Source organism: Myodes glareolus, chromosome 8 (genome assembly GCF_982192425.1).
Source record: "Myodes glareolus chromosome 8, mMyoGla1.1, whole genome shotgun sequence".
NCBI lineage: Eukaryota > Metazoa > Chordata > Mammalia > Rodentia > Cricetidae > Myodes > Myodes glareolus.
The window spans coordinates 77,362,489-77,388,986 of NC_142033.1; the positions used below are offsets into that span (position 1 = coordinate 77,362,489).

The 26,498-nt window shown below is 42.5% G+C and overlaps 1 long non-coding RNA gene across 1 annotated transcript in view; it reads left to right on the forward strand.

Annotated features, from left to right (window-relative positions):
* The window catches only part of LOC146893913 (uncharacterized), a 104,100-nt gene that overhangs the window by 883 nt on the left and 76,719 nt on the right, over nt 1–26,498 (forward strand). The gene's annotated exons all lie outside the window — the stretch shown is intronic.

The window sequence follows — 26,498 nt, forward strand, 5'->3', positions numbered from 1 at the left end:
AATTGAATTTTGTGTACAAGCAGCCATGCAGTTTGACTAGCATCATTTGTTGAAGATGCTGTCCCCCCCCCCCCCCGTCGTGTGTATATTTTTGACTTCTTTATCAAAAATCAAGCTCATAGGTGTGTAGACTTATGTCTAGGTCTTCATATTGATTCCATTGGTCAACATGTCTGTTTTTGTGTCAACACTATATTGGTTGGTTTTCTCTCTCTCTCTCTCTCTCTTTCTCTCTCTAAACTATAGCTCTAACAGAATTTGAAGTCAGTGTTAGTGATACTTCTAGCAGTTCTTTTATTATTTAGGATTGTTTTAGATATTCTGGATTTTCATTGTTCTTGTTTGTTTGTTTCCATATGAAACTTGAAATTGCCCTTTCAAGTTCTTTCAAGAATTGTGTTAAAATTTGATGGGGATTGCATTGACTCTGTAGGATTCTGGTAGGGTGGCCATTTTTACTATATTAATCCTCTGATTTCTGAGCATAGGAGATCTGGTGTGGGACCATGGTTTATATTCTGTCAATTATATTTTAAATAAACGCTGATTGGCCAGTAGCCAGGCAGGAAGTATAGGTGGGACAACCAGACAGGAAGTAGAGGCAGGTCAATGAGAACAGAAGGATTCTGGGAAGAAGGAAGCCCATCTCTTTGCAGTTGTGAGCGTGCCACAGAAGAAGGAAGATGTGACTGCCTCGCTGAAAAACGTACCGAGCCATGTGGCCAACATATACTAGAATAATGGGCTAATATAAGTTGTAAGAGTTAATAAGAAGCCTGAGCTAATGGGTCAATCAGTTTATAACTAATGTAGACTCTGGGTGATATCTTTGGAACTAAATGATTGTGGGAAGTGGGCAGGACAGAAAGCCTCAGGAGATCTTTTCATCTTCTGATACCTTCTTCAATTTCTTTCTTCAGTGTCTTAAAGTTTTTATCACATAATCTCTCACTTGCTTGGCTAGAATTACTACAATATATTTTAATTTATTTTTTGAGGCTACTGTGAAAGGCACTGTTTCCCTGATTTCTTTCTCAGTCTGTCATTTGCATATAAGAAGGGTACTGATTTTCATGTATTAAATTTGTATCATGCTACTTGTTAAAAGTGTCACCTGTAGGAATTTTCTGGTGGAATTGTTAGAGTCACTTATGTATACAATAATATCACCTGCAAATAAGGGTACATTGACTCCTCTCTTTCCATGTGTATCCCTGATCGCCTACAGTTGTCTTGTTGCTCTAGTGAAGGATGCTAGTACTATATTGAACAGGTATGGAGAGAGTATATGACCTTGTCTTCTTACTGATTTGAGTAGAAATGCTTTGAGCTTGTCTCCATTTAAATTGATATTGGTTTTTGGCTTGATGTAAATCGCATCTAATGAAATGCTCATGTGGAGGGTCTTTCAGTTTGTTTATATGGTGGATTATTTTTTTTTAATCAATTTATGTATGTTGTACTGTCCCTGAATCTCTGGCATGACACCTACTTGATCATGGGGGATGATCTTTTGGATGAGATCTCTATTTCAGTTTGCAAGTATTTTATTGAGTATTTTTGCATATTTGTGCATAAGGGAAGTTGGAAGTGATTCTTTTTGTTGGGTCTTCATATGGTTTGGGTATTGGGTAACTGTGGCCTCAAAATGAACTGGGCAATGTTCCTTTTGTTTCTATTTTTGTGGAATAATTTGAGGAGAATTGATGTGAATTCTTCTATAAAAGTATGGTCTAATTCTTCACTATAAACTTGTGGTCCTGGGCTCTATTTAGTTGGTAGACTTTTAATGACTGATTCTGTTTCACTAGGGGTTAAAAGTCTGTTTAAATTGCTTTTCTATTCTTGATGTAAGGTGGTGGTATATATCAAGAAAACTATCCATTTCTTTTAGATGTTTTAATTTGTTGGAGTATAGGTTTTAAAAGTATATCCTATCATTCTCTGGGTTTCTTGATGTCTGTTGTTATGTCTCCTTTTTCTTCTCTAATTTTGTTCATTTGGATCTTATCTCTCTACCTGTTAATTAATCTGACTAAGAGTTTGCCAATATCATTAATTTTCTCAAAGAACTCTTTGTTTCATTGATTTTTTTGTATTTTGTTTGTTTGTTTCCATCTTATTGATTTCAGCCCCCAGTTGGATTGCTTCTTGTGGACTACTTCTTTTGGGTGTTATTCCTTTTTAGTCTTCTAGGATTTTTATATGTGCTGTTAAGTTACTAATATGAGATCTCTACATTTTTTAAAAATATAGATACTTAGTGTTATGACCTTGCCTCTTGGAAGTACCTTCATTGTGTCTCATAAGTTTGAGTGTGTTCTATATTCATCTTAATTCAGTTTACAAAAGCTTTTAATTTCTTTCTTGGACCATTTTTTATTTAGCAGTGAGTTATTCAGTTTCTTTGAGTTTGTAAGCTTTCTGTTGTTGGTATCCAGCTTTAATCCGTGGAGGTCAGCTAGAATGCGGGAGTTACTTCAATTTTCTTGTATCTGTGTATTGCATCTGTTGAGACTTGCTTTGTGTCCCAGCATGTGATTAATTTTGGAGAAAGTTCCATGAGGTGCTGAGAAGAAGGCATCTTCTTTTGTGTTTGGGTGAAATACTCTGTAAATGTCTGTTGGACTTGTTTGGTTTATGTTGTCAATTTACTCTGTTTAGTTTTTATCTGGATGACCTGTCTATTGGCAAGAGTGGGGTATTGAAATCATCTACTCTTGCTGTGTGAGGGTCAAATATGGGATTTAAACTGTAGTAATGTTTCTTTTATGAACTTTGGTGCCCTTGTATTTGGTGTATAGACATTTCCAATTCCAATAGCCTCTGGATGGAGTTTTTTCTTTGACAAGTATGTAGTGTCCTTTCCTATCTCTTCAGATTAGTTTTGGTTTGAGGTCTATTTTGTCAGATATAAAATGACTATGTTATCTTGGTTCTTGGCTCCATTTGCTTGGAATCTCTTCTTATATCCTTTTACCTTGAGGTGATGTCTGTCCTTGACGTTAAGATGTGCTTCTTGGATGCATTAGAAGGATGGATCCTGTTTTTTAATCCAATCTGTGAATCTGTGTCTTTTTATTGATATCATTGATGTTGAGAGTTACCAATGAGCAGTGTTGTTGATTCCCATTATTTGTTGTTCGTGTGTATGTGTGTGTTCTTTTTTACACCCTCTCTTGATTTGCTGGTCTGAAATTATTTATTTTTGTGGTTTATTGGGTGAGGTTAATCACGTCAAAGGTTTCCTTCTATTTCCATCACGGTGCTGGATTTGTAGATATATACTACTTAAATTTGGTTTTATCATGGAATGACTATCTATTGTGATATAAATTATTGTTAGTTATAATAGGTTGAGCTGAGATCTCTGGCTTTCTTAGAGTTTGTAGAACATCGAGCCAGGCCCTTTTGGCTTTTCAAGTCACCATTGAAGTTTGGTGTTATTCCAATGCATCTGCCTTTATATGTTATTTGGTCCTTATCCTTTATGCCTTTAAATATTTTTCTTTGTTTTGTACATTTAGTGTTTTGATTATTATGTGCCATGATGAATTTTGGGGGTTGTTGGTTGGGACAAAGGAATGCTGAGGTAGAAGAAGGCTATAGGGGAAGGTGTGTATGATGTGCTGGGCATGGGGGCAGAGAGGAAGGGAGGCCACTGCAGCTGTTCTGCCTCAGAGCTGGGGATAAGACTAGGGCACTGGAACTGGAGGGGAGGAGAGAGTTGCCCAGTGAATTTCAAGCAAGTTGTGAAAGAAATGTTTTTACACCTCTGTTAATAGTAGTGTTGTTTGTGATAGACAAAAGTGGCAGCAACCCAAGAGCCATCAACAGGCAGAGTGTGGTCTACTCATACAACGAAATATTACTTAGCTTAGAAGTAACTCTAATACATGGACACACCTCGAGGACATTAAGCTAACTGAAATAAGTCACTGAAGGAGCTATATAGTATTATTTCATTCCTTTGAGAAAATTAGTCAAATGAATAGAAACAGAGGCAGAAGGGCAGTTTCCTCAAGCTGGGTAGGGATGAGAATAAATATTATTTAATGGCTTCATCTTCCCAGTCTGGCAATGGAGAATCCTGGAGCTGGACAGGATGGCTGTCACATAATAGTACAAACACACTCAGATCACCATACTACATTAAGTTCGCCCACGGCTGAGGTAGTCAACTCCCACCACTGTGATGAAGAACCTAGACGTTTAATCCGAGAAGAGGGTGTGTTGCAAACTGTTAGGGGGTTTGTGTTCCACAAGTAGCCAGGCCTCACTGTTTCATTGTTCATGTTGCTTGGTAAGCTCTAGTGCATTTTTGTATGTTTTTAGCTAGACAAAAAGAAGGAACTTTGGGTTTGATTTACACATCAATGTTTTGTATGTTTTTAACTAGATGAAGGAACTTTGGTTTTGATTTACATATTAATGTTCTATATACTATGCATGTCGTTAAATATTTTGTCTATCATAATTTACCATCTTCACATTTATAATGGTGTATTATTTGTGTTTTAATAAATAAAGCTTGCCTGAAGATCAGTGGGCAATGCAGTCATACTAGTCAGCCATACAGGCCAGGGAGTGGTGGCACACACCTTTAATCCCTGGACTCGGGAGACAGAGGCAGATGAATCTTTGTGAATTTAAGGCCCCATCCTGGCCTACAAAAGATTGAATTCGTGTAAAACAGGTGATTCTGGCACTTGGGATCATATGCCTTTAATTCCAGCACAAGTAAAGTGGAGAATAAGTAAAGGAACGAAATGGCTGGGCAGAGAATATAAAGGGGGAAGAGACAGGAACTCAATGGAGTGTGGAGTTTGGAACTCATGGAGACAGGGTCTTGCCCCTTCAGTTTGAAGGTTTGGTAGAGGAAAAAGGTTTCTCTAGTGACTGGCTGTTTTTTTTTCTGGTCTTCAGGCTGAACCCCAATATCTGTCTCTGGGTTTTTATGATTCAGGTTACACATTCTCTGATGAGGCCTTGCCTCTGAGATCTTTAAAAAAGAGATTTGTTTTTTATTTTTAATTATGAGTTTTTTGTGTGTGTCTGTGTGGGTATAGACACGTGAGTACAGTGTCTGTGGAGACAGAAGAGGGTGACCTCCTAGGGCTGGAGTCACAGGTGGTCGTGAGTTGCCTAGCATGGATTACGGGGAATTGAACTCAGGTCCTCTGCAAAGCAGCACACGCTCTTAACCAACGAGACATCCCTCCCTCCAGCCCCTGCCTGAGATCTTATAGACCATTGCTAGCCTGGAGTGGAAACAACCACGTTTGAGGTCAGCTGTACGGAGTCAGCACTTGAGGCTCTGGTTCCACATTTTGGTCGCCGCCCACTAACTGATCAGGAGTGTTCTCCTCACCCTTCGGTTCTGAGTGTCTCCGTATGTCCTTTACGGCTTCTCCTTTCGTTCACGACATCCCCAGATAGGGTGAGGCTTTATTTCCAAACACACAGGGCTTCTCTCATTTTCTTTCTGTCATCAGTTTCTCACTTAATTGAATTGTGGTCGCCGTTCACCATTTGAAATTCCCTGAAGTCAGCAATGCCTAAGAAAACGTGTCTCGTCTAAGTGGGTACAGCATCCTGGAAGCGCTCATTAGCTCTCGACTGTTAATTTTGTTGCTCAAATCTGCCACATCCCCACTGACTTTTGGCTTGTTTGATCAGTATATTAATGAAAATGTGGTTTAAACCCTTCGTTGTGATAATACCTTTTGTGCAGGGTTTCTAGTTTCTTGGCCATCTCTGCTTTGTGTGTTTCAGGAACTCAAATGTTTAAAGATGTTATATCCTTGTGAAGAACAGAGCCTTCTCTCAGAGATGGCTAACTTGGAGTTTGGGTGCGGCGTCAGCATTTTACTTCTCAGAAACTATCTGCTGTGTGGCGTTAGATGCTAGCGGTCTCTGTGTCCTCACGGCTTCCCTGCGCTCCTTTTTATGTTGTCTCTTTATAAAGTCAGAAGGTTTTAGGCTGAATTTAAGAAGTTCCTGTCCCTCATCTTTGTCTTGTCACTGCAGTCGGCTGCTCAGTTATGTGACAGTTCACATGTTCGTGTGTCATTCATCCTCCGTTCCCTCCTGATTTCTCCCTCTGGCTCTGCTTCCCCACTACCGTGTATTTGAAAGTTACGTGCTCTTCCTTGTAAAAGAGTATTTGTGCTGGACATATTAGGTGTGCTTCTGTGTCTATTTAACCAACAGGGTCACACTACCGACCTTCACCCTGGTGATTCCTAGAACTCGGAATTGTTGCCTTATCAATCTGACCAGCTCAAATGTTCTTGCGGTTTTGTTTGATTTTGTTTTGCTTTGTTCTCTTGAAACATGATTTCTCTGGGTAGCCTGGGCTGTCCTAGAACTTGATTTGTAGGCCAGGCTGGCCTCAAACTCACAGAGATCTTCCTGTCTCTGCTTCCCAAGTCCTGGGATTAAAGGTGTACACTACCACTGCCAGGCTCAAATGCCCTTGGCTCAAATGTCCTTGTTATTAGGGAAAGGGTGGGTGGCATGGTGAAGCATGTCTGCTTGATGTTAACACTGGTTACAGGGACCCTGGCCTAGTTGTATTTCTGTTGCTATAACAAACACTATGACCAGGATCAACTTGGGGAACAAAAAGGGTTTGTTTTACCTTACAGCTTACTCCTTCATCACAGGCACTGAGGCCAGGAACTCAAAGCAGGAAACCAGAGGCAGAATATAAAGCAGAGGCCACGGGGAAATGTGACTTACTGGCTTGCTCCAGACGTCTTGCTCAGCCTGCTTTCTTATCCACCTCAGGACCTCCTGCCCTGGGGTGGCGCTGCCCACAGTGGGCTGGACCCTCCCACATCAATTGTTAATCAAGAAAATTCTCCAAAGGCTTGCTACAGGTCAATCGGATGAAAGCATTTTCTCAATTTCTCAGTATCTCATTTTCTTATTTTCCCTCTTCCCCAGTGACTCTGTACAATACTAGTCTGTGTCAAGATGCCAAAAACGTAGCCAGGATAGACGTCCTTCGTCTTGGGTGTTTTCCCAGGTTGACTACTTATTCTGTTCTCTTTCCCTTCTTCTCTGTAAAACCTACCTGGAAGAAATGAGCAGTTTATTAAGTAATAAATAAGTAATTTATTAAAATAAGAAATAGTTCAAGCAACAGTATATCAGAAAACTTACTTGAAATAAATGAATTATTGAGGAAAAATTTCATAACTGAAATCTCAGCAGTGTTCTATGGAATCAAATTAGTAATTTAAATTCTGCCCAAGAGAAAATATCAGACCCAGAGGGTTTTAGTAACAAGTTCTAAAATTTCAAAGAACAGATCATTCTACTCTTAGCAAAAATATCCCAGTGACTATAAACATAGAAAATAGTGTCTGGAGCGTTGGATGTAAAAAGATTTGAATCCTAATTAGTCATGAGACAGAGAAGCTCATTAGTGAACCTTATTCTCAAACTTAGACGCCAAAATCCTACACAAAACAACATCAGCATCTACCTTCCAGTGTTTTACAAGGACCAGATAGAGCAGAGGTTCTCAGCCTTCCTAACGCTGCGACCCCGTAATACAGTTCCTCATGTGGTGCTGACCCCTCAACCCTAAAATTATTTTTTGTTGTTACTTCCTAACTGTAATTTTGCTATTGTTATAAGTTGTAATGTAAATATTTGATACGCAGGATATCTGATATGTGACCCATGTGGGGGTCACGACCCGTAGGTTAAAAACCACTGTTATGGAGGGATCTGGGTTTAACTAAGAAATACAGTGTGGTGCCGCATTAGAAAATGTATAGCTATAACTTACAAAGTAAATTGTAGCAGATAGTAGCAAATCAAACAATAATATCAAATACTCACTTGATATAATAAGAAACAATGAAAATGACTTTAAAATCCTTGTAAAAATTAGGAGAAAATAGAAATTTCCTTAAAAGCGGGCCCTGCTCCTCACCTGGGCAGCAAGCAGAGCTGATCCTGCTGGCTGAGGTGTGGGTGAGCAGCCCTGAGGGTGGAAGAGTGGACAGCTGGCCACACCCCCCTCGTCTGCCATGTGATGGTGGGGGTGAGGGACAGATGCCCTTCCCCTCTGCCGCTATCACCTGTGGTGGGCAAGATAGCAGACCCTCCCCATCACCAGCGGCAGCACTCGGGAAAGTGGGCCCTGCCCCTCACGTGGGCAGCACAGCAGAGCTGACCCTACTGATGGGGTGTGGCTGAGCCACCGAGAAAATTAATGTGGGAGACATGGCCCCACCGCTCATCTGCCGTATGGTGCTGTGGGCAGGGAGAGCTGTCCCCCTCTGCCACCTGTGGCGGGTGGGAGAGGTCATAAGAGTCGGAGAGCTATTCTTGCCTCTCGCCAGCTGCAGCACTTGGGAGAGTGGGCCCTGTACTTGGCAGAACTGACCCGGAAGGTGTAGGAGTGGGACATCCAACCCTGAGGACATGGAAGCAGGAGAACTGGCCTGCCCCTTGCTCCTCGCTGCAAGGGGTGAACTAGCAGTGCAGTGCTGGAAAGCTCACCCTGCTGTTGAGGACAAGGGAGAGCTGGCAGGGTGACCAACCCTACAACTACCCAGACCCAGAACCAGGGCTCTGAGTTGGCCCACCCCAACTCCCATCCTGTCCATGGTCCGTGAGAGCCATGAAGGGGCCAGTCCTGCAGACCCAAAGCTGCAGGATCTCCACATCACAGGGCAGCAACAGGATATGCAACAAGAGTCCCTGTGAGGACCCAGCATCAAGTGCAGCAGAAGCTGGGGCCGCCAACCAGAACAATGACTCTCTGCAGTGGACACTTGCAAGTAAAGATTTACATGGATGAAAGGGTTCATTGTGTGACTCACTGTGTCATACGACAACTTCTGTAGGTACACAGATCTTTTTCCCTTCTTCTTGGCGCAGGGTCATTTGACCTCTGGCTCCCTGGAGATTCTGCACTAGCACTGGCTTGAGGGGGATAGCTTAGGAAGAATTTGGCTCTCTATTGTTATGGTGATTCCACCTGTAATCAAGGTTCTAGCAGTGGGCCCCACACGCCTGGCCCCTCCCAGCTGATTCTGCCTGAGGTGCCTGGCACCTGTAATCTCCTTCTCCTGCTCCTGATGGGAGGAGGCCTTGCCCTTTTGAACCCCCTTGCCCACTGGTATAAATACCCGATTTGAGTTTAATAAAGTGGCCATTTACTCTTTGGTAAGTGAGCAAGGTCTCTTTTGTGTGTGTCTGTTTAAACCCTCAGGACAGTTGTCCATTCTCGTGGGCCCAAGTTTGGGAAAGTGCACGCCTGGATTGGGTGTGGGTATCCACAGAAAAGGCGGGGGCCTACAAACTTCCATGTCGTGACTGAGATTTTCCTTTTTTCTCTCTTAAATTATATTTTATTTGGGGGCGAGATTGCAAGGGCAAAGGGCCAACACAAAAAGATCAGGGAAATGAAGGGGATTGGGATGCATGATGTGAAAGAAACAAAGAATTAATAGGAATCAAGTTAAGAAATAAGGATGTCCGTGTGGTGATTTCTCAGAAAATTAGGAAACAACCTTCCTCAAGACCCAGTAATACCGCTTTTGGGTATATATCCAAAGGATGTCCAATCATGCCACAAGGACATGTGCTCAACTATGTTCATAGCAGCATTGATTGTCATAGCCAGAACCTGAAAACAACCTAAATGTCCCTCGATTGAAAAATGGATAAGAAAAATGTGGTACATTTTCACAATGAAGTACTACACAGCAGAAAAAAATGACAGCTTGAATTTTGCAGGAAAATGGATGGAGCTAGAAAACATTATTTTGAGTGAGGTAACCCAGACACAGAAAGACAATTATCACATGTACTCACTCATCGGTGATTTTGAAACATAAAGCAAAGAAAGCCAGCCTACAAACCATAGTCCCAGAGAATTTAGACAACAATGCAGACTCTAAGAGAGACTTACATAGATCTAATCTACATGGGAAGTAAAAAGCAGAAAAAGACAAGCTCTCCTGAGTAAACTGAGAGCATGGGGACCTTGGGGGAGGGTTGAAGGGGGGGAAGGGAGAGGCAGGGAGGGGAGCAGAGAAAAATGTAGAGCTCAATAAAAATCAATAAAAAATAAAATAAAAAAGAAAGAAGCTTCCTTAACTCCATAAGTGATAACAGCTTTCTAGATGGGAAGAGGCAGGAACATTCAGGTTTGCGAAAGGGACAGCTCTTGCTGTCTGTCTACAGTCTTGCATAGTAGGTACAGGCTAGTCCAGGAAGGCAAGCCGAGGCAGGGCACAGAGACTATCACAGTAGACGCAGGACTTCATCACTCACGGGCAAGATCAAAACCCTGAAAAGATCTATAGCCGCATTATTAGAAATAAAAGTTCAGCAAGAGGATTGCCTGCAAATTAAAGTTTAAAAAAAAATCACGGACATTTATAGACTGCAACAGTGGTTATTTAGAAAATCAAGTTTTATTAAAAAGGCCAAATTGACAACAACTTCTAAGTTATTGGTACCTAGAAGTAAATTTACAATGAATATAGAAAGCAGGGCTGGTTTCATAAAGCAAGTAAGCGAGCATAACCAATTTAATAACACAGCGGAAAGGAGAGAAAGGGTGGGGGAAACCTCCACCAACTTAATAGGGGTCTCTGTATTGATGGGAAAGAAGAGCCGACAACGTAGATGTTGCGGTTACTTCTAAAGCTGTCCACACGTGCAGTGTAAGGCCCCCCGAAGTTCCACTTAGGGACGTCTGGGGAGCTAGATGAGTGATTATTTAGAGCAAGAAAATTGCTTGCACACGTGAAGACTGACTGTAAAATTTGGATTAAGAAAAATGGTGCTGGCGCAGATGTGGAAAAGACATAGAAAGCTGACTGGGAGCAGAAAAAAAATTGCACTTAAAGATGAGCTGCCGATTAGCCGGAGAGTGGTTCTCTATGTAAGGCCCATTAGGAAAGAAAGGCCTTTCTGGCAGGACAGTTCATACCTGAGAAGATCCTGCTGGAGAGGACACAATAGCAGATCCTATTGTAGGCTCTGACAGGCCACCTTGCAGGACAGAGTTCAGACAGTGCCAGTGAGGAGCACCCTGGACCGGGCCTGGTTAGTTATGCATCTGCGTACCTCCTGCCCCAACCGGCCCCAGGTCTGTCTCTATTGAAACCTGGAAACTTACATCAGTACCCGGAAGAGGAGCTTGGGGACTTGGGATCCTTTCGTGGGCTCCTCTGCTCAGGGCACTTTGTGAAATCTCTCTCTTCGCTTATCACCATGCCTTGTGTCTTTCTCTGGCATCCTGGGAGGGAGCCTAGCCCGCTGCAGCTGTTGGTTCACTCACAGTGGGAATATTTAGCTGCTTGCATGGGAATCCCAAAGTGCCAACCTCGCTTCACATCATACATAATGATCAGCTGTACTTAATTCAACTGTGAAAAGTAAGCTTTGAGACACACGAAAGAAGAAAAAAAAAACCTCTATATAACAAGTATACATTTAATAAGTAGGGGGCATTTATTTACATTTACCTGAGCAAATCACTAAGATAAATTTAACTGCATTAATATTTTATTTCAAAATCTTTTTAAAAATTCTGTGTATGAGTGTTTTGCATACATGCATGTATGGGCCCCACCTGTGTGCCTGGTATCCATAGCCCAGAAGAGGGTGCTGGATTTCCCGGAGCTGGAGTTACAGGTGATTATAGACTACTAGACATGGGTTCTGGGAATGGAACCTGAGTCCTCTGCAAGAGCATCAATGCTCCTAACTGCCGAGCCTTCTCTTCAGCCCTTACATTAATATTTTAAGCTTATGTTAGGAAAGGAGACCATTTAAGAAGCGAAAGTAGGCCAGTGAAGTGGCTTGGCGGGGACGTGTGCTCGCAGGCCAGAATATCCGGGTTCATTCACCAGATCACACAAGGCAGCAAAAGAGAACCATCTTCCAGAAGTTGTCTTCTGATCCCCTCATAAGATCAGTAAGCAAATCTCCATGCTTTAAAATCATATAAGAAAGAAAAGGGAAAGATCTAGCATGCATTAAAAAAAGATAAATATGCTCAGACAGATGGTCGGTGTCATTAATGCAAAAATATAACTCCCATCTCAGGGGAATAAGAATTTATTCTGGGGCCAAATACGAATGACTGTGGACCAGGAACACAATTTCTTTTCCAGGAGAAGACATTTAATACAGAGCTCTTCATTGCTTCCAGTCTTAGAGAGAAGGCTAAGGAGACCCAGCCTTGAGCCCAAAGAATCTAGACTTGCCTAGACTGGGAAGGCTGGGCTGAAATGCAGTAAACTATTTTCAGTTTATAAACAAGCAGGAACACAAATTTAAGTTGTTCCAAATTCCATGTTCCAAGTCTCTAACAGTCTCATGAAGCTTTTATAGGAACAGAATATAAAAGGTTATTAATCAAGACACTTTGCACAAACATTGGTGGAAGCAGAGAGGTGAGCCAGAGCGAAGCTGGAAAACCCACGCTGGTCACAGGTCTCAGACGCTAGCTGGTGGCATGCTTAGCCTTTTGGGTGTCAGACCATAGATGCCTGTATGCGCATTCTGTATGATTTACAGTGATTATGAAGATGTCATAATTAGAGGTGGCTAATAAGTGACTCTTTAGAAAGCTAAAGTTAACTCAAGCTAAATTATAATGGGGTTCCTGATTTGCAACATTCCAACCTCTCCACAATCATTGAAGTTCCAATCAGTTCATCAACCTCGCAGAAGGTTTAGTGCAAGACACACTTCTTTCCAGGAGCAGTATTTGTATACACAATCCCTACACGCCAATTGCAAAAACATAAAGCACTTCAAGCAATAATGATGTGAGCAGATAGTTCACAGAGGGGAGAGCTACTAATAGTACTAGACGGTAGAAAGGGTAATATATTTTATAACATGTAAAAGACATGTATGTTAAGGTGAAATATATATATTCCTGTTTTAATTGTGCTATACATTTTTCTTCTTTCCCTTCCTCCCATCACCCCTTCTATCCTCTTCTGTGGACCCCATGCTCCCAATTTACCCAGGAGATCTTGTCTTTTTCTTCTTCCTGTGTAGATCCATGTATGTCTCTCTTAGGGTCCTCTTTGTTATCTAGGATCTCTGGGGCTGTGGATTGTAGGCTGATATTTCTTTGCTTTATGTCTAAAAGCCATTTATGAATAAGTACATATTACATTTGCCTTTCTAGGTCTGGGTTACCTCCCTCAATATGGTGTTTTATAGATCCATCCATTTGCCTGCAAATTTCAAGATATCATTTTTTTTTCATTATTTTTTAAACCTCTGAGCAGTACTCCATTGTGTAAATGTACCACATTTCCTTATCCATTCTTTGGTTGAGGGGCATCTAGGTTGTATCCAAATGTAGCTATAACAAACAATGCTGCTATGAACATAGTTAAGCACATGTCCTTGTGGTATGAATGAGCTACCTTGGGTATGTACCTAAAAGTGATATTACTGGGTCTTGAGGTAGGTTGTTTCCTAATATTTTGAGAAATCGCTATACTGATTTCTAAAGTGGCTGTGTAAGTTTGTACTCCCACCAGCAATGAAGGAGTGTTCTCCTTACTCCACATCCTTTCCAGCATAAGCTGTCAGTGTTTTTGATATTGGCCACTCTGACAGGTGTAAGACGGAATCTGAGTTGCTTGAATTGCATTTCTCTGATGATGAAGGATGTTGAACATTTTCTTAGGTGTCTTTCAGTCATTTAAGATTCATCTGTTGAGAGTTCTCTGTTTAGGTCTGTACCCCATTTTTTTTTAAATTGGATTATTTGTTCTTTTGATGTCAAGTTTCTTGAGTTCTTTGTATATTTTGGAGATCAATTCTCTGTCCAATGTGGGGTTAGGGAAGATCTTTTCCCATTCTGTAAGCTGCCGTTTTGTCTTGTTGACCATGTCCTTTGCTTTACAGAAGCTTCTCAGGTTCAGGAGGTCCCATTTATTAACTGTTTTACTCAGTGTCTGTGCTACAGGAGTTATATCTAAGAAGTGGTCTCCTGTGCCAATACATTCAAGTGTATTTCCCACTTTCTCTTCTATAAGGTTCAGTGTGGTTGGTTTTATATTAGGCCTTTGATCCATTTAGACTTGAGTTTTGTTCATGGTGATAGATATGGATCTATTTGCATTTTTTCTACATGTAAACATCCAGTTATGCCAGCGCAATTTGTTGAATATGCTTTCTAGTTTTCTATTTTATATTTTTAGCTTCTTTGCCAAAAATCAGGTGTTTGTAGGTGTGTGCATTGATATCTGGGTCTTTGATTTAGTTCCATTGGTCCTCCTGTCTGTTTTTATGCCAATACCAGGCTGTTTTCAATACTGTAGCTGTAGAGTAGAATTTCAAGTCTGGGATGGTGATGCCTCCAGAATCATCATCTGTACAGGATTGATACATCATTGTACAGGATTGCTTTGGCTAGTCTGGGTTTTTTGTTTCTCCATATGAAGTTGAGTGTTGTTTTTTTGAGGTCTGTGAAGAATTTTGCTGGGCATTGCATTGAATCTGTAGATTTCTTTTGGTAAGATTACCATTTACTATGTTAATTCTATCTATTCAAGACCTTGGGAGATCTTTCTATTTTCTGATGTCTTCTTCAGTTTCTTTCTTCAAAGTTTTAAAGTTATTGTCATACAGATCTTTCACTTGTTTGATTAGAGTTACCTCAAGATATTTTATGTTATTTGTGGCTATTGTGAAGGGTGATGTTTCTCTGATTTCTTTCTCAGCCAATTTATCATTTGTATAAAGGAAAACTACTGATTTTTTTGAGTTAATTTTGTAACCTGCAACATTACTGAAGGTGTTTATGAGCTGTAGGAATTTCTTGGTAGAACTTTTGAGTCTGCTTATGTAAACTATCATATTATCAGCAAATAGAGCTTGACTTCTTCTTTTTCAATTTGTATCCCCTTGATCTCCTTTTATTGTCTTATTGCTCTAGCTAGAACTTCAAGTACTATATTGAATAGATATGGAGAGAGTGGACAACCTTATCTTGTTCCTGATTTCAGTGAGACCACTTTGAGTTTCTTTCCATTTAGTTTGATGTTGGCTGTTGGGTTGCTGTATATTGTCTTTATTATGTTTAGGTATGTTACTTGTATCCCTGCTCTCTCCTAGACATCATGAAGGGATGTTGTATTTTGTCTCAGGCTATTTCAACATTTAATGAGATGATCCTGTGTTTTTTTTTCTTTCAGTTTGTTTATATGGTGGATTACATTGACAGATTTTCATATGTTGAACCATCTCTGTATCTCTGGTCTGAAGCCTTCTTGGTCATGGTGGATGATTTTTTTTGATGTGTTCTTGAATTTGATTTGCCCATATTTAATGAGTATTTTTGCATCAATATTCATTAGAGAAATTGATCTGCAATTTTCTTTCTTAGTAGTGTCATTGTGCGGTTTGGGTATCAGGGTAACTGCAGCCTCACAAAAAGAGTTTAGAAATGTTCTTTCTGTTTCTATTGTGTGGAACAATTTGGGGAGTATTGGTATTAGTTCTTCTTTGAAAATCTTGTAGAATTCTACACTGAAACCATCTGGTTCTGAGCTTCCATCAAAAGTTGAAAGACTTTTGATGACTGTTTCTATTTCCTTAGTGGTTATAGGTCTATTTAATTTGTTTATCTGGTCTTGGTTTAATTTTGGTAATGGATATTTATCCAGAAAATTGTCTATCTCCTTTATGTTTTCCAATTTTGTGAAGTACAGGCTTTCGAAGTGTGGCCAGATGATTCTCTGGATTTCCTGCACATCTGTTGTTATGTCCCCCTTTTCATTTCTGATTTTGTTAATTTGGATGTTCTCTCTCTGTCTTTTGGTTAGTTTGAATAAAAGTTTGTTTATTTTGTTGATTTTCTCATAGAACCAACTCTTTATTTCATTGATTCTTAGTATTGTTTTCTTTGTTTCTGTTTTGTTGATTTCAGCTCTTAATTTGATAATTTCCTGCAATCTAGTTCTCCTAGGTGAGTTTTGTTCTAGAGCTTTGAGTTGTTCTGTTAACTCAGTAGTGTGGGATTTTTTTTCCAGCTTCTTTATGTAGGCATTTGGTGCTATGAACTTTCTTCTTAACACTGCTTTCATTGTGTCCCATAAATTTGGGTATGTTGTGTGGTCATTTTCATTAAATTTTTGGAAACCTTTCTGTCTGTCTGTCTGTCTGTCTGTCTGTCTTTCCTTTATCTTTCTTCCTTGACCCATTGGTGATTCAGGTGAGCACTGTTCAATTTCCAGGTGTTTGTGGGCTTTCTGAAATTAGTGTTGCTGTTGAATTCTAACTTTATGCCATGGTGATCTGATAAGGTACATTGGGTTATTCCAATTTTTTTGTATTTGTGGAGGTTTGTTTTGTTATCGAGTATGCGGTCAGTTTTTGAGAAGATTGTATGAGGTACTGAGAAGAAGGTATATTCTTTTAAGTTTGGATGGAACGTTCTATAGATGTCTGTTAAGTCAATTTGAATCATAACATTTGTTAGTTCCCTTATTTCTCCATTAAGTTTCTGTCTGGCAGACCTGTCCAGTGGTGAGAGTGGGGTGTTGAAGTTTCCCACTACTAGTGTGTGGGGCTTAGTGCGTGATTTAACCTTTAGTAATGTTTGAGGCTGCCCTTGTATTTGAGGTCTTGCTGTTGTAGAACCACTATTGTTTGGTTGCCGTGTTGCTCTTTGTGCTGTTGGGTGTGTTCTTACCATGTTGTCTACCCATAATTTCCTCCAGTTGGTGTAATTGGGGCTGTTTCTACAGTGTTCATTTCTCCCAATACCAGTGGGTCCAAGGCTCAGATGGTTATTCCTTGAGGTGAAGTCAGAGTCACATTTCTGGTTGCTCGGTGCTTCTGGAGGTCGCTTGGGCCTTCATGCCTGCTCTTGGAGGTCGCTTGGGCTTTCCTGCCTGCTCCTGGAGATAGCTTGAGGTTGCTTGGGCCTTGCTTGCATGCTCCTAGAGGTTGCTTGGTCCTTCTTGCCTCATGAAATATACATTGAGTCCATGCATGTCATCCCTGGGTTCTGAAGTATGGACCCTAAGATATGGATATCCTGTAGTGATGAATATCTTCTATTTGTTAATGATTGACAGCTGGCTGGCAGCACCCAGGTAGCTTCAGTTGGCAGATGATCACTGGAAAGACAAGGTATTAGCCCCATTTCCCACCTTTTGGGTGCAGAGGAATGTTGAAGGCTCTCACTGGTTAGTGACCAGTGGTTGATGATGTACTCAGCTATGGAGATGTAATAGTTTCCATAAAAAGCAAGCTAACAACAAAATGAGCAAAGGAAGCTTCTGGATTGGTGAACACATGGAGGTTCAAGGAAGAGGACATGGTAACAGTAAGTGTTTCAGCAGAGATGTGACATGTGGGACCCTACCTGGGTGCAGGGAGGTTGGGAGGGAGTGGAGGCTAAATCTGAGAAGGGAGACACCTCAGGAAAGTATATGGTTGCAATCTGGGGCGGAGTATGTGTGTGTGTGTGTGTGTGTGTGTGTGTGCTCGCGTGTGTGAGAGAGGAGGGGTACTGATGGAGGTGGGCTAATATACCATTCCGAGCCCATATATGAGTGTAGGCTTTCGTAGATCTTTCCCCGTGAAAGATCCCGTCATTGAGCCAAAGAGGTCAGGGGCTTTTCCTGACTCTAGGATCTGCCTCAAAGGCAGGTCTTTTCCAGCCAGAGGCAAAAATACAGATGGGCAATGTGACCTTTCACCCTCCAGGCAATGGAAGGGTTCTTACACGCCAGGGCTTCCATATTAGACTGTGCTTGGAAAGACAGATCCTTAAAGAAGAAGCCACATTAAAATTGGAGAGATAATCTAGTCTTATTGATGTCCTTATAGGAAGAGCAGATTAGGCCCAGGCACGGAGAGAGAACATAGGGTGGCAGGAAGAAGTCACAGTGGTGACCAATAAGAGGGGGTCTAATTCCAGGCACACTTTGATCCCTGACTTTTAGCCTCTAGGCTAAAGGCGTCTCTTGTGTCTTTGTTCTGGATGCCTGTACTAAAGCAAGGAGGGTGCGGGAAGCTGGCCAAACAAAGCATGTTGGTTTTACCCCCACGTAGCCCTAAACGCTCTAGTTGTTTGGGAGACGGTTATAGAGGAGCACCAGGAGGCAGGTGGGAGGCTCCCCCTCCCAGTCTTGGTTATGTTATAATGAGGGGGAAGAGGGGAAGAGAACACAGGAAGGCAGGCAGAGGGGACTTGGCACCCATTCAGCCTAGGCTGAATTAGGGAAAGGTAAGTGACAGGATTTCTAAACAGGACAGATTTGTACCGATCTCAGTGGGGACAGAACTTCCCAGCTGCCGGGATGACAGATCACAGGGCTTGTCTCTGTTGGAGAAACTGGAGCCCCACCGAGTCACAGCTGAGTCACAGCTGAGACCTCCACTGGGGGGATGCGGGGAGGGGGGCAGGATCAGCATGGGGCAGAGGTGGCACTGCTGAACACCAGGCTGGCACGACAGTAAGTCTCCTCTTTAGCTTCAAGAAGGCAAGTCAAAACAAACACACAGCTCCCGCACGATGTGAAAGGAGTCGGAGTTCAAAGTTTCCAGTTATTAAATGCTGAGAAAATTAGAGAGACGACATCAATCTTGATTTGAGGAAGAAATTTATAGAGGGTTCTAGTCAAACAATTGCTGACGTGAATTTCCTCAGAGGTAAAAATCCTGGTTAATATCCCATGAGGCCTTTTGGAATTCCCTTTTCCATGTGGTGAAAATGCTCCCACAGCTGCTGGGGGGAAAAGACACCCATTTGCTTTACCAGCCACTCTATACTAGGCCTCTCTCTTATAGAGTGGCAGACAACAGCCTAATCATTCAGAGTGGAAGTCTGAAGAAAGAAGGCGTCTGAGAGATGGGCCATTTAGAAAGAGAGGCTTGTGAACCACAATGACTGACTGAAAGAACACCCCCAAGCAGCATCTGCCTGTGTCGACATTTGGGAAGGGGGATGGGCAGGATGGAGCCTGGTACCATAGCCTCTCATCCTGCCGTGCAGCTGAGAATTTGACAGAGGAATACATAGGGAGGGAGAGAAGAGATGCCCTCCCTGGCTCCCTGGGGGCCATCTTTATGAATACAGAGGACCTATGATCCAATGCCTTCCTAACGTCTCTCAGGATGAACACGAGGCCCCAGAATGACCTGAGAAGTATCAGCACCCCACACCCTTTCTCGCGCCGTGCATTTGCGTGACTGCTCGAATAGAAGGGCAATGGGCACAGGAATTTGAGTACTTGGTCCCCAGGGGTGGGCTGTTCGGGGAGGTCTAGGAGATGCTGGAGGAAGTATGCACTGGGGGCGGGATTTGAGAGCTCAAAGCGTCACCGTACTTCTGGGTTGCTTTGCTTTGCCTCAGTTTGAAGATGTGGGTTCTTAACTTCCTGCTTCGGGACTGCCATTTGACTGCCGTGATGGCTCTTCTCCTTCTAGCACCAGAAGTTAAAGCAAACCCTTTCTTCCACGGTTGTTTTGGTTATGGAGTTGTTACCACAGCAACAGGGAAGTGATAAATACACCTTCACTCACCCTTTCCCATATACAGCTCAGACGACATGGATGGTCTACACCAGGAAAGAGAGCCGAGTTGGCGCATGCTGTCCTCCTTCCTGGAAGCACCTTCCCTGCTCTGTGTACCCCAAGACACCTTCTCCAAATGGCCTGAGGTGCTGTTTTCCAGCTGTGTCCCCAGGATGTTCTTCCCCACCTCTGTCTTCATTCTTCTCCCACACGCTACAGCATTTTCCTATTTCTTGGGCACTGAATTCTATGGTTCTAGAGTCTTCCTTAAGGTCAGGGCCAGATCTAACCCATGCAAATCCCCAGAAGCTAAGTTGTACCTGACATGGAACAAACACTCGGTAAGTACTCACTTGGTTTAGTTGTATTTGAGTCCTTGGCCCGGTAACAAGCATAGAAAAAAAACAAACAAAACAAAACAGAGCCTCAAGCCCTGACACACGCCATTCTGGTGAGTGCAGTACAGACAGGATGGGGATTCACAAGGTCTGTTAGGGTGATACGAACTTCCACGCAGGTGTTGGCCGGTCTCTATGATAGTATCCAGCTGTCAAAGCAGTCTTGGTAATTCTTTAAGTATCACCTTAACCTTCCAGAATTAGGGCTTCATGTATTCCTTATAGCTGTACTTTTAAAAGCATGTTTGCTCCAAATGCAACCAACTTCATAATAGTAAACAACCACCCCGAAACATAAGATTGGATGGTATAATCTCTGTCGCTGCACCCATGCAGGTGCCTTTCCCCACGGCACACGTGACAAAGCTGTTTCTGTAGTTACTAATGGACTACGAACCTGAAACTTCCCCCAAATAATTTGCACATGAATTTTAATGGGGACTGGAAACTAAAACTCTGCCCTTAAGCCATATTCCCAAGCTCATGCAGTATTAATGCTCCCATCAAAAATGTATATCTACTTAGAAAACCTCTCGGAGACAGAGGTTCCTGCTGAGCAAGGTGACATCTGCCGCTGCGGGGATCAAATTCTTTTCATAGTGCACACACATGTGGGGAACACAATTTACATACAGGGCCACCCCACCCTCGGAGAACTGAAGCTAAATGCGAGCTACAGCGGTCTATTATACACAGCAGACAGCGTCATAAATTATGGAGCCGCTCCAGCTCTGCGGGTGCAATCTGTCTTGACATAACAGGGGGACGCAATCAGATGGCAGTGCACCCTGGTAGTTCTAGAAAGGCCACTTTGATCTCAGGCTATTCTCTCGCACACATGGAGGAGTCTATGGCCCCCAGTCATTTGGTTTTGTTCTGTTTTCTTGTTACCTCCACTACAGTTACTATGCAGGAGAGAATAAACAGACCTACAGCTTTGCAGATTCCTCATGGCAGAGGCTCAAGGGAGATCCTCAGGACAAGGTGACGAGGCAGAGCCCGAAGAGACTCAGGGCGGAATTGTGTGGCAGGGGCAAAAGTTCACGAACTACATCTTCACAGTGGAAGGCACAAATAGGACAGTGACCACGGGGCCAGGCTTCCCTCAGTGATACCTTGTTGTCCTGATGCCATGCTTTCAGTGATAATGCTTTATTACAAATGACCACATGGAAGCATGCTGGGGTGTTGTGGAGTGTTATTTTAAGATATGTTACTCTTGTTCATGCAGTGGAGCATTGTTCAATGATGCAAAGATGTGTTGTCTACTTTTATGTTGCATTTGTTTAACTCTGTGAAGCTGTGTTACTCTGCCTGTCGAAAACACCTGATTTCTTTAGTAAAGAACTGAACGGCCAATAGCAAGGCAGGAGAAAGGACAGGTGGGGCTGGCAGAGAGAATAAATAGGAGGAGAAACCTGGAGTGAAGAGAAGATAGGGAGCAAGAAGAGGAGAGGCGGACTCTAGGGGACAGCCACCCAGCTACATAGCAAGCCACAGAGTCAGAAGAAAGAAATGTATACAGAAACAGAGAAAGAGAAAGGCACAGAGGCAAAAGATAGATGGGATAATTTAAGAAAAACTGGCTAGAAACAAGCCACATTAAGGCTGGGCATTCTTAAGTAAGAATAAGTCCCTGTGCATGCATTTATTTGGGGACTCGGTGGTGGGCCCCCCTAACCAACAACACCGGGGTGAGATAGGTGGATTGCCACCCTGTGTTTCCTAGACTTGGCTACCCAAGTGTTGAGTGAAGAGCTCAGATTTAAACACAGAAATGAAATTTTATTTGGGAGGTGGGGACAAGTGAATTTCTAAGTTGGAGACCAGCCTGGTCTACAGAGTGAGCTCCAGGAGAGCCAGGGTGACACAGAGAAACCTTGTCTCAAAAAACCAAAACAAAAAAGAGCTTTAAATAGGAGATGAGTTGATAGACTGTTTCTTATCGAATTTGTAGAGTCAACCTAAAGCCCTGAGAAGTTTATTCCACAGAAAAACATTGGACATGCTGGGAAATGCAACAGTCAACTTAAAAGTTGATGATGAGAATAAAATGTCTTTGAGGTGAACATAAACCCCAGGTTTAGTGGGGGAAAGAAATAGAAACTCAACCTCTCTATTCAGTTATGAAACTGTGGGGGACACACTAGCAGGAGCTCCCAGGCTGCTCCAGATTCATCTCTGCTGTTGTGACAAATGCCCTTTCCAAAAATAGCTTTAGAGTCAAAAAGCATTTCTTTGGCTTAAAATCCCAGGTCACAGTTCATTATTTGAGGGAAGTCAAGGCAGGAACTTAAGGACAGGTTTGCTTCTAGTCGTACAATGTTACTTCTAACCAAGTAACTCACTTTATAGCGAAAGAATACAGTATGGCTACAGCTACGGAGGATGCTCCTTGCCCATTGGCTGGCGGACTTCTGTTCAACTAGCTTTCTTTTCTTTCTTTCTTTCTTTTTTTTTTTTTTTTTTTTTTTTTTTTGGAGACAGGGTTTCTCTGTGTAACAGCCCTGGCTGTCCTGGAACTAGCTCTTGTAGACCAGGCTGGTCTTGAACTCACAGAGATCTGCCTGTCTCTGCCTCCTGAGTGCTGGGATTTAAGGCGTGAACCACCACCGCCTGGCCCTCTAATATAGTTCAGGACCACCTGCCTAAGGAATAGTAACACCCAAAGTGGGCTGGGCCCTCTTTCATCAATTAACAATCGAGACAACTCCCCACAGACTTGCCCATGGCCAATCTGATTTTGACAATTCCTGAAGTGAGGCACCCCTCCCCAATAACTCTAGGTCATGTCATATTGACAGTTAAAACTAAACAGAATACAGGGAACGCTAACTCAGTCAAGAGAAATGAGGTCTGATGTAGTGGAGTATAAAATAGAAAAAGAGCATGGGAAGCTGAGAGAGAAAGCAGGGGAAGATGGGGGAGGAATTGGAGAGGACCGGATGGGGAGGGATCTGACCAAACACAATGTATACTCGTGTGAAATTCTCAAATAATAAGGAAGACCAAACAAGCGAAAGCAGAACAAATCCTCACAAGCAGGTGCAGTGAGGACCCAGATGCCGGAGGTAGCAGGAAGGATTCTGTGATGTTCATGCTTCTAAAGTCCAGAGGGATAACTGAACACAACAGGTGCAGAAATGGTCAAACTAGAAAAAAAAAACCACTGGAAAATCTAGAACTGAAAGTACCATGTCTGTCACCCTGAGATAGTCTGCAAAAGAAGGAAGAACCATCAAGCTTAAAGAAGGGACGAACCCTCCAGACCAAAGCACAGCCTTCAAGTGGTGTGGGAGAATTGTCTGTATTCTGTCAATCATATTTTAATAAAACGCTGATTGGCCAGGCAGGCAGTACAGGCGGGAAAGCCAGACAGGAAGTAGGGGTGGAACAAAGAGACTGGGAGTATTCTGGAAGCAGAAGCTCTCTCCGCCATTCCTGCGCAGACCACCGAAGAGGCAGCATGTAACTTGCCCAGCTGAGAAAGGTACGGAGCCATGTGGCTAATGTAGATAAGGATAATGGGGTAACATAAGTTATAAGAGCTAATAAGTAGCCTGACCTAATGGGCCAATCAGTTTATAATCTTATGGAGTCCTGTGTGTAATTTCCTTTGGGGCTTGCGGGCTGTGGGGTACCTGGCGGGACAGATACCCCAAGCTAGCCGGCCCATCATACTACATTCAAGGAAGGGAGACTGGAAGTGTAGCAGAGCCCCAGGGACACACTTAACAGGGCCACGTGGCCAGGCCTGAGAGATGGTGCCCAAAGGCGGATAAAACAGAGAAGATGAAGCATACGTCATGAAATATGCATATATTTGAGAAAATTCTTTTTTTTATTGACAAAATATTTTGCAAATTCAATGAAGCTCATCCACTCATCAATTTAAGAATCACTGCAAGCTCCAAATGGTACAAACACCTTTGTGCTGCCCTCCCCCTCCCCAAACCCCAAGGCATGCCGGATACCAAGCAACTAAAAACCAGAGACATCGTTAAGCCTTGAAAAGGAGGACTAAGACACCGCACACACTGTGAGCAGGGGTGAGGGCAACCTCTCATTCTCCGTCAATAATGGAAGCCAACGAAGTCTACTTAACACATGTAGGGAAAGGGCCGTCCTGACATCTGTGTGCAGAGACTTCCAAAGGAGAATCGCAGTGAAGTGACTCCCTGCACACTAAGGTGACAAAACCCTTCCTCAGCAGACCACAGTGTCTGGGAGGACAAAAGAGGCTCAGACGAAGAGCGACGTGTGCCAGCCACACCCAGGAAGGAAGGACCAGGTAGGTTTGCTGATGATTGTACCAGACTGCATGCTTTCTTTTAAAGACTCTTTTCAGAGTCAATTTACTATTTGAAGAAAAAAGTAATAAAATGTGTTTGGGAATTACAACACTTCATAGTAAAAATACACACTAACAGCAGGAGAAAGGAGAAAGGGTTTGTAAGTAAAATTCTGCTGCTGAAAGGGACATTTTTTCATGAAGTGCTATATGGTGAGGTCAAACTATAGGCTGAGGGCTCTATAGATGGATCTGACATATTATTTGGAGTTTTATAGAGAGAAGGCCTCCTAGCTAGATGACAGTGTTGCGGCTCTCCTAAGGTCCCAATGACCAACCAAGGCACAATTTCACCGAAGTTCACTCTGGAACAATAGACATTGAGTTTATTGAGCCTTCATACAGGGTATTGGTGAAATTTTACCTATAGCAGTGTGGGCATACCTCCCAAAAGCAGCCCAGATGGAAATCCTTATCCAGCAGGAGGGAGGAGGTCTTCCTTACAGCTGTACAGATGGAGCCCTCACCTCTACTATTCTCTCTCTCTCTCTGTCTCTCTCTCTCTCTCTCTGTCCCTCTCTCTCTGTCTCTTTCTCTCTGTGTATGCATTCACACAGAGTTGCCAATTGGCAGGAGCAGTGGATTCTAAGGTGCGCGGAGCGATAAACTGCCATCAAGTTCATCTGGGATGATCTTTCCTAAAGAGCCGCAGCTAAAACGCCACAAAGGCAGCAGTTGCTCTGCTCGAAGGACAGTCACTCATGGCAGATAGATTACATTATTGAATTATATAGAAACAATTAATTAACTGTATGACAGATAATATTGAATTATATATGTATATACGATGTATATTACCAGACAGGTGACAGATTCTGTAGAGAATGAACTAAAACATAAAAGAAAGATACGATGAGGAGAGAATAACTCTTTAAGAAGGGTTGGGAAGTAGGAGCTAGGGAGTAGATTCGCAGTAGGAAATGCTCAGCAAGGTGTTAGAATTATTTGTTGTTTTTGTAGCAAACTACCCAGAATTCAGCAAATTAAACCACCAATAAATATTCATTACCTCTCAAAGGGATGAATTTGGCTAAGAAAAAATTTCAGATGTGAACACAAGCCAAGTCTCTCTCTCTCTCTCTCTCTCTCTCTCTGTGTGTGTGTGTCTGTCTGTCTGTCTGTTTCTCTCTCTCTCTCTCTCTCTCTCTCTCTCTCTCTCTCTTTCTCTCTCTCTCCTTAAAAGAGGTGGAATCACAATTAAACAGGATTACAACTACACACCAGGCTAACCCTGAGCTCAATGGTGCCATCCTGTCTTAGCTTCCCAAGCTGGTTGGATTACAGGAGTGCATCACCAAGCATAGCCACTACGAATTAACTTGTGCTATTTAAAAAATCTTTCAAATGAAATAGTCTTTTAAGTAGAAAGGTATAGGAAAGTTTTTTCTCTGAGTATAATACACACCAATGCTTTACCTTTTAGAAAGAAAAATTTCACAGTGTTTCATAACAAGGATTTTTCAGTAAAGACCACCATATTAAATCGAATTTGTTGGTGAAAAAAACACTTCAAAAATTATGTAATTGAAATTAGTTTCGTGTTTTTCCTCCTTTGTAAAATGTTTCCAGAATTGGAGTATAAGTTCTACGGTTGGAAGGTTCATATAAATGAAAATCCTTAGTGAGTGTTCCGACACCTGAGGGGTTGCTTGCATTTTGAGGGCTAGGTGTCAGGGAACTATTTGGTTGAGGAGTGTGACATGTAACTGAGGAGTGCCTCAGTTCATTTTTGTAAATTGCAGAACGCCACAGACTGAGTAATTAATAAATAAAATTGATTTAGCCTGTGGTTCTGGAGGCTGGGGAATCCATGGGGAGGGAGGGGGCCCGGAGTCGGTCTGGTGAGTGTCGTTAACAGCATCCTTTCAAAGAAACAGAAGGGCAAACAATGACATTCCAGTGAGCTTCCTTTCATGACAACATGGCTCCCCAGGGGGAGCATCTTGAGTTTCTTTGTGAAGGTGAACCATCATGACCTGAACATCTTCAGTTAGGCCCCACCTACAACACTACTGCATCAGGAATTAAGATGCCAGTGCATAAACATGTGGAACACATATTCAAAACACAGCACACAAACATGTGTGTGAACATCTGGTGGACTTGAGCTTGACCCGACATGAAAGCCTCCTTGAGGACTGGTGTCCGTGGTACCAGAGAGTGCTATGCAAGCTTCCAAAGGATCGAAGCAACCAGCAGTCCTG